Source organism: Pelecanus crispus, chromosome W (genome assembly GCF_030463565.1).
Source record: "Pelecanus crispus isolate bPelCri1 chromosome W, bPelCri1.pri, whole genome shotgun sequence".
Classification (NCBI taxonomy): domain Eukaryota; kingdom Metazoa; phylum Chordata; class Aves; order Pelecaniformes; family Pelecanidae; genus Pelecanus; species Pelecanus crispus.
Window position 1 is genome coordinate 12,944,325 of NC_134675.1, and position 8,479 is coordinate 12,952,803.

Sequence of the window (8,479 nt, forward strand, 5' to 3'; positions counted from 1 at the left end):
TATAGAGTCACTTTTATGTCTTTTGATGCATCTGTGTTATTCTAAACTTTGGCATTTGTATGTGCCTTGCAGTCAGTGAATTTATCACCGGTAATCCAAAGAACCTGTGTGTCTGTTGCTTTAATAAATTGCTTTGATTTATTGGTCTAGCGTGATAGTGGTCATTGAACGCGACCAGACACTTTAAGTGTGGCCGTGATAGTTCATGCAGCACGACTAGACGAAAGGTGCCTACGTTATTTGTGAATCCGTAATCATGATAGTTCAGTGCACTGAATGCGACCGGACTTATAACGATAAATTGGGTACCTTCCAAAGCCTCTCTTGACGCAACAACATCAAACTATTAGAGTGTGTCTGGAGGAGGGCAACCGAGATGGTGAAAGGTCTCGAGGGCAAGACTTACAAGGAGTGGCTGAGGTCACTTGGTTTGTTCAGCTTGGAGAAGAGAAGGTTGAGGGGTGACCTCATTGCAGTCCTCAAGGTGGGCAGCAGAGGGGGAGGTGCTGATCTCCTCTCTCTGGTGACCCACGATAGGACACGTGGAAATGGAATGAAGCTGCGTCAGGGGAAGTTCAGACTGGACATTAGGAAAAGGTTCTTCACTGAGAGGGTGGTTGGTCACTGGAACAGGCTTCCCAGGGAAGTGGTCATGGCACCAAGCCTGTGAGAGTTCAAGGAGCATCTGGACGACACTCTTAGTTATATGGTTTAGTGTTAGGCAGTCCTGTGAGGAGCAGGGAGTTGGACTCGATGATCCTTATGGGTCCCTTCCAACTTGAGATATTCTGTGATTCTATGAATACAAATATGTGGAAACCCCCCTGCTGAGATATCTTCTCTATTACTTTCACATCCCATTCAAGGTACAATATAACTAAAAAGCAGGTAAGCTAACTGCATAGCTGGATGAGATAAGCATACATTTGCACCTTGTATTTTCCTACCTTTCTACTCTAATTAACCATCTTCCATTCTCCACAGAAATCACATGAATAAATTTTACACAGTTCAAAGTTATAGTTCCCTAAGCAGCTATAGTGTGACGACTCCATTCATATATACCAAGGTGTTAACAGCATACACAGCAATGCAAATACTACCAATGTGGAAGATGGCCAAGCTACAGCTATGCAGGACCCATAATTTTCCATATCCTGACCACTGACTGTTTAAGTAAGCTTATTCTCTTCCATCTGGAACTGCCCAGCTCTGAATCACAGCAATTACAGCAATTCATACCACTTCAGTACTAGGTGGGGAGGATCATCATTACTTTTTCTCTACTGCAAAGGAAACAGCTAACATTTCCCAAATTGGGTGTCTGAATCTACTTCCCAGTACATTTGCAGTGATTTTTCAAGTTGTCAAACTATAGTACCAGGCAAAATCAGTGAGGACCCTGGGGGACTGCATAGGGCATACCCAGACTTTTTGCAAAAATCTTACTGATTTACATACCTGACATGGATTTCAGAGTTTGTGCAAATGCTCAGGTGAGCTAATGCCCACTGAAAGTCCACTGATATTTGACCCTGTTTTGGATTAGTCCACAGGGATGAAACTTTAAGCAATCGAGTATGGAAGTTTGATCCTATAATCACAGGAAGCTCATCTAACCTCAGGACTATGAATACTGTAAATGAACCCTCATGAAATTTAGTGATACTGTGTTATACTATAAAACTATAGCATGGCACAGTAAAAATATGGCAACAAAGTTCAAATACAGAAACTATATTTCAAATATACATATGCCATGATGTACTTCAAACCAATCTCATGCCAAGTTGGTTCATCTACTTCATGACTATGGACTTCTGCGGCACAGCAACGCATCTTACAATTTAGGTAGAAGTTTTCCTACTATCTCATTCTGTTTTAATGTATCTGAATAAATAGTCTTTTTCTATGCAGTTGTAATTTAACTCTCAGTTCTCTCTTTTTAATCCTTCTACACCAAGTCAATTATAATTACTGTCCTTCCTTTATGAGCTTTTCCAAGAAACCCCGACATAGTTAACTTTTCTACATGCGTTTCTGGACATGTTCTGGACATATCTCTAGTTGTCTTCTGTCAGTTGACTCACTATCCAGCAATATACTCTTCACTTAATTTTGGAGCAGGGACTTTTTGATACCATTTGCTGATGTCACACACTCACATTCAGGACATCACCACTGCTGTTGCAGTTGTTACAAGTACTCCTTTATGTTCCTGGAATGCCCAGGAGCCCTCAGCAGTTCCTTGATGAGTTGCTATACCCTTGCACTGATCTGCACAAACACAGAATAAGGTGCTCATGATCCCCTTACAGTAGACGGTAGGCAGATACAGATGATTCGGTTTTAAGAATTTTCTTTTTTTTAAGGATAAAATATGATCGTTACAAACTGATTTTCTGTTAAATTTTTAGTTTGCATAAACTCAACAAGTTGATGGAAGCGAGATGTAGATTGAGAATCACTGGAATGGCTTCCATCAACTCTGGATGGAAGTGAGATGTAGATTGAGAATTTGAAGCCAAGAGAAGAATATCCTTAAATCTGAGCATTACCTGCAAGTACACGAAGTGCATTTCAAACTAGTAATGCTGCGTCCAGTTTCAGCTTTGCAGAAATTTATTAGTCCTACTGCCACTAACATTAATGCATATCATCCTGTATGTTACCATCATCTCTCCATCATCTATCAGCAGTCCTGGTTAACAGGGGAGGTCCCTGATGACTGGAGGCTTGCCAATGTGACGCCCATCTACAAGAAGGGCCGGAAGGAGGACCCGGGGAACTACAGGCCTCTCAGCCTGACCTCGGTGCCGGGGAAGATTATGGAGAGGTTCATCTTGAGCAAACTCCACAGGCAAGTACAGGTCAACCAGGGGATCAGGCCCAGCCAGCATGGGTTCACAAAAGGCAGGTCCTGCTTGACCAACCTGATCTCCTTCTATGACCTGGTGACCCGCCTGGTAGATGATGGAAAGGCTGTGGATGTCATCTACCTCGACTTTAGCAAAGCTTTTGACACCGTCTCGCATAATATCCTCCTCGGGAAGCTGGCAGCTCACGGCTTGGACAGGCATACTCTTCGCTGGGTAAAGAACTGGTTGGGTGGCCGAGCCCAGAGAGTTGTGGTGCATGGAGTTAAGTCCAGTTGGCAGCCGGTCACGAGCGGTGTTCCCCAGGGCTCTGTTTTAGGGCCAGCCTTGTTCAATATCTTTATCAATGATCTGGATGAGGGGATCGAGTGTGCCCTCAGTAAGTTTGCAGATGACACCAAACTGGGTGGGAGTGTCAATCTGCTCGAGGGTAGGATGGCCCTGCAGAGGGACCTGGACAGGCTGGATCGATGGGCCAAGGCCAACTGTATGAGGTTCAACAAGGCCAAGTGCTGGGTCCTGCACTTCGGTCACAACAACCCCATGCAACGCTACAGGCTTGGGGAGGAGTGGCTGGAAAGCTGCCTGGCCAAAAAGGACCTGGGGGTGTTGGTAGATAGCCGGCTGAACATGAGCCAGCAGTGTGCCCAGGTGGCCAAGAAGGCCAACAGCATCCTGGCTTGTATCAGGAATGCTGTGGCCAGCAGGAGCAGGGAGGTGATTGTCCCCCTGTACTCGGCGCTGGTGAGGCCGCACCTGGAATACTGTGTCCAGTTTTGGGCCCCTCACTACAAGAAAGACATTGAGGTGCTGGAGCGTGTTCAGAGATGGGCAACAAGGCTGGTGAAGGGTCTGGAGAACAAGTCTTATGAGGAGCGGCTGAGGGAACTGGGGTTATTTAGCCTGGAGAAGAGGAGGCTGAGGGGAGACCTTATCGCTCTCTACAACTACCTGAAAGGAGGTTGTAGTGAGGTGGGTGTTGGTCTCTTCTCCCAAGTAGCTAGCGATAGGACGAGAGGAAATGGGCTCAAGCTGCGCCAGGGGAGGTTTAGACTGGAAATTAGGAAAAATTTCTTTACGGAAAGGGTGGTCAAGCATTGGAACAGGCTGCCCAGAGAGGTGGTGGAGTCACCATCCCTGGAAGTGTTCAAAAAATGGGTAGATGTGGCACTTCGGGATATGGTTTAGTCTAGTCTACCCTTGATTGGTTTAGGTGGGCTTGGTAGTGTAGGTTAATGGTTGGACTGGATGATCTTAAAGGTCTTTTCCAACCTAGACGATTCTATGATTCTATGATCATGACATCATTGCACAGCTCCTATTAACTCACTGTCCAGCTCCTCAGATCCTCATGTGATTTCTTAATGCCACTATGCAAGAGAAACTCACAGAGTTCCTAAATCTCACCTATGGATAACAGCTACTCCCATGCATCTGGACTGGGATTTCAAGGACTCACAAGTATAACAAAGGCAAAGCCACAGGATTCACCCATAGCCAGCTGTCATAAACAGCATGTCTCGGGGTGCCTACAGACATGGATACGTGACCCAACCTGTTCCCACAGAGATCACATCACTTGAAACCAGCCCAGCAACTGGAAAGGAGGATAAAGCTGTAAAACAGTTAATCAAAGCTGTATGTTTAAATGCCTACATACTAAAAATACAGCCTGTTTGCCTGGGCAACCAGACCGCTTCCCTAACAGAGTTGGACCTTAGTGGTTCAAAGAAACAGGAAGGGAAACAGAAAAATAATAGAAACACATGCTTTCTCCAGAGAAGGCCATTTCCTCAATATTTAATTCACAACTGAAAAAGAACATATGGTGTTACGCCAAATTCTGGGCGATGCAGCTGTAGCCAAGGACAGCCTCTCACTGTATTCACTGATAACAACTCTGTATAAATACATAAATACATAAGCTGGCACCTGCTCAAGAACACATTAGGCCAGAGCTCAGGACTTGGTTTTCTAAATGACAGATAACTGTCCCAAGTCTCATTTGTTATTTGGGGCTGGATCCCGCATCTCTCCTCAGAAAAAGAGGATGAGCATTCCCCAGTGTAAGGAGATGTCATATAACAATAAAACATCGTGCATATTTAAGAGAGATTTATTCAAATACTGTTGCATGTCTCAGCATGAAGCATCAGTTTAATCTTTCACAGGGAGACAGTGTGTATGTGGAAACCCATACGAGGGGAGTATGTGATTTTATTACAAAATTCTGCAAACTGAGGCTTATACTATATTTTAAAATTATAGATTAAAAATTCAGCCTTGTCAAATCATTAGCACTGCAGTCGAAGGAGACATCACTTCCCTTTAACTTTAAGGAGGCTTTTTCCAACAAGGCTGCCTGCTCGTCTCCATCTCCTCGCTGGTATTTATTGGTACAGCGGTAATGCTGAGTGCAGAGGAGATGGAGACGTGTGCCTCCGCCTAAGCACTCTGCACATCAGGTGATGTGGCCCCAGCGTGAGGACTTTGCAATTGAAGTGCAAGTTGAGAGAGAAGGTGTAGGTAGAAAAAACAGGGCGATGATTACACCTGGGGAGCAAGCAGCGGTCACAGCCCATCAGCTGCCCACCTCCATCACGAAAGAGCCTGCAAGCGCTGTTTGAAAGATGAGATATATAGAAAGATCCCTGCTTTTCTGCACCTTCTGTTTGATTTGGACACAAAGATGCTCTGCTGTGGCTAAGCCCTTTTCCTTCGGGATGAGACCATGCCTTTGCTCGCCTGCACTGTTCAACCATGCATCTGACCCAGCTGGTACACAAGCTGATGTGCACCCCAGGCACACCAAACCATTGCTACCTTTGCTCCACCTAGACAAGAGGATGCTTACTCCAACAGGACTGAAATACTGCCTGCAAAAAATACAGTGACAAACTCCCATCCACTTTAAAGCCAGCTGTGGACCAGAAGCTGGCCCTTTGTTCCTCAAAAAAGTCTGCTGAAATAAAAGAAAATAACAAAAAGAAAATAAAAACCAATTAACAATCCAAGTCTGGGATTTACTTAAAAAAAGCTGCCAATTTCAGGGAGTTAAAAGACTTTGTCAATGAAGATTATTTTCTTGCTAGGGAAAGAAAACTAACTACAAAGACAGCTCCTCTGCTCCTGTATCTCCTCCCCATTCTTCATGCTCTCTTCCTTGTTTTTCTACCCCATTCTTGAAAAACTGGTAGATTTACTCACTGTCATCTGGCTGGGGCAGCCACAAGTTGCTCTTTTGTCTCAACGGTGAATTGAAGCAGAAACCTATTCAGTCCCAGGCTGCAGGGGAGCTGTGCTGTGAAATGCCATCTAAAACATGACAGATCACAGCGATAACCAAGATGCAAGGGCATGGAGGAACCCTTCCAACCTGCTGCTTGTGAGAGCTGCCCATTCTTTGTTTATTTATTGCTTGCAACCCTCTCCTATGATTATCTAGAAAACAGCTTTAAACCCCTAGTGCCTGCTGCCAACAGGCCAGGCAGAAAACTTTCAAGATACAGCCAAAACCTGCTCCTTCCATTAAACACAGACACGAGAATCGTCACCTCAGCAGATTTAGAGCCTTACCCACAGTCAGCTCACATCAAGGGGCTCTTAACGTCGCTGATTTGCATGAACTTTGTACCAAACCCACAGCCTGACATCACTGGGCCTCAGACCGCCCCCCCAGACCTCAAACATCATGGCCAAAGCAGGAGGGGGATGAGCTAAAAACTGCCCCTTTCCAGGAACGGGGAGCATCTCTGGAACCAGATTTCCCCCCTGCAAACCTGTGTGGGATTTATTCCTGGCTCTTTCCAACGTGCTCACTGATTCCTTCTGCAAGTTGGTACCAGCCATTTTACCCCTCTGTGTTTTGGTTCCTGTATTACGCTTTAATATTGGTCTCAAAGGAGTGCAATCAATGTAGCTAAGGAGAAGTACTGTTTTGTACCAGAAGTGAACTACCTACAGAATAATCATTATGGGAAATTTTTCCTTTATGTATACTTCACATACACACTATTCACCTATGTAATTTAGCTCTAAGGGCTCCAGGCCACCTATCAAATAAAAGGACAGAATCAGAGAATGCATTAATGCACTCCTGCAGCTAAGGTGAAATCCACCTTCCCATGTTCATAATACATCTCTAACTCCAGATAAATGAACAATGCAAAGGATCTCTAGCACACAGCACTTTATTATCACTGCTTGAAGACTGAAGGGATCTTAACTGTAAAAAGGTATAGCTGTCATTTAAAAATTAAGCATTCTACATTTTTTAGGATTTCCTGCCTTCTAACAAACTATGTGGTCATTCATGTGATGAGTTACAAAACTATGCTCAGAAATCATATTTCTAGTCACAGTGGCAAAACACAAGAGATATTAAACACGTTATTCATTTCAGCTGAACACACAAAGAAATTAAAACACACTTGTTTTAAATAGATTTTTCTAAGGATGCCATTGGTAGCCTGATGATAACCTGTTATACAGTTGTAATGAATGCTTACATTTTAAGTTAGCATTATGCAACCGTTAGGACATTTTAACTGCAGATAAACACCTAGTAACAAAAAAAAACCCCAGTCCTTTCACTAGATATTAAGTTTCAAATGTCAGTGAGCAAGTTTGTTTTGCAAGCAGGAACATATTTCAGTTTTCAGGATGACAGAGTCACTCATCTGAAAAAAACAGTTCCACTTGCTAAAATAAACTAACTGGTTTAAATGCAGAGCTAGGACAAACAGGAAGGACATTTTTTGTTAAATGTTTATCCTTGTACAATGTGCAATTGTTTTGGGTTCTGGATTTCTAACATTATCACCAAACCACAAAAATCACAGAAATATTTTATTTTCTATATTAAAAACTCTCAAGATCACATCAGTTCTCATGCAAAACTCAGAAAAATCATTGAATCACTGTTGTGGAAACTCACACATTTAAACTGAATTTACCTGTGCTATGCTAGCTTGTGAATAAATACTATGAGGGTGTGCTAGTGAAATATTCAATGGGATAAGAAGCCACACAGGATTATCGTGAGCATCTGCTCAGAGAGCTGTGAAAGGACCATCGTATTTCTGCTTTGCAGCAGGTTAGCAAAGGCTACCCAGCAGAGCATTTGCTTTAAAAACAGTCTTAAGGGCTGGATAAACATGGACAATTTAGGCACAGCCAAAAATGGTGCTTAGCTCAAAAGTATGCTTGGAGCTAGGATTAGTCATCTAAGCTCCTTATTCAATACTGGGCAAAAATTAGGTACACAAAACCAGGATTCATAAGCACCAGCACAACGCCTCACCCTTACCAGCAGAGGAGGTGGAGAATGAGGGATGGATGTGATCCCATTACTCTCACTCAGGCAGGTAACAAACTCCCTGCTGCATAGAGATACAGTCAAGTCTTTACAAAAACCCCACAGGGAACCAGTCCTTTCAAATCCCCTTCCTCTTTCATCTAAAAGCCCTAGGGCTATGACTTCTGTACTAGCATGAGAGAAATTCAGGATCAAATCCCTGCTTTAAGGGAATCTGAACTCCACCCTTCCCCTGCCCTGTCTGCAAGGCATCCTGGGGTGCACGTGCCTCAGAGCTGAAACCCAG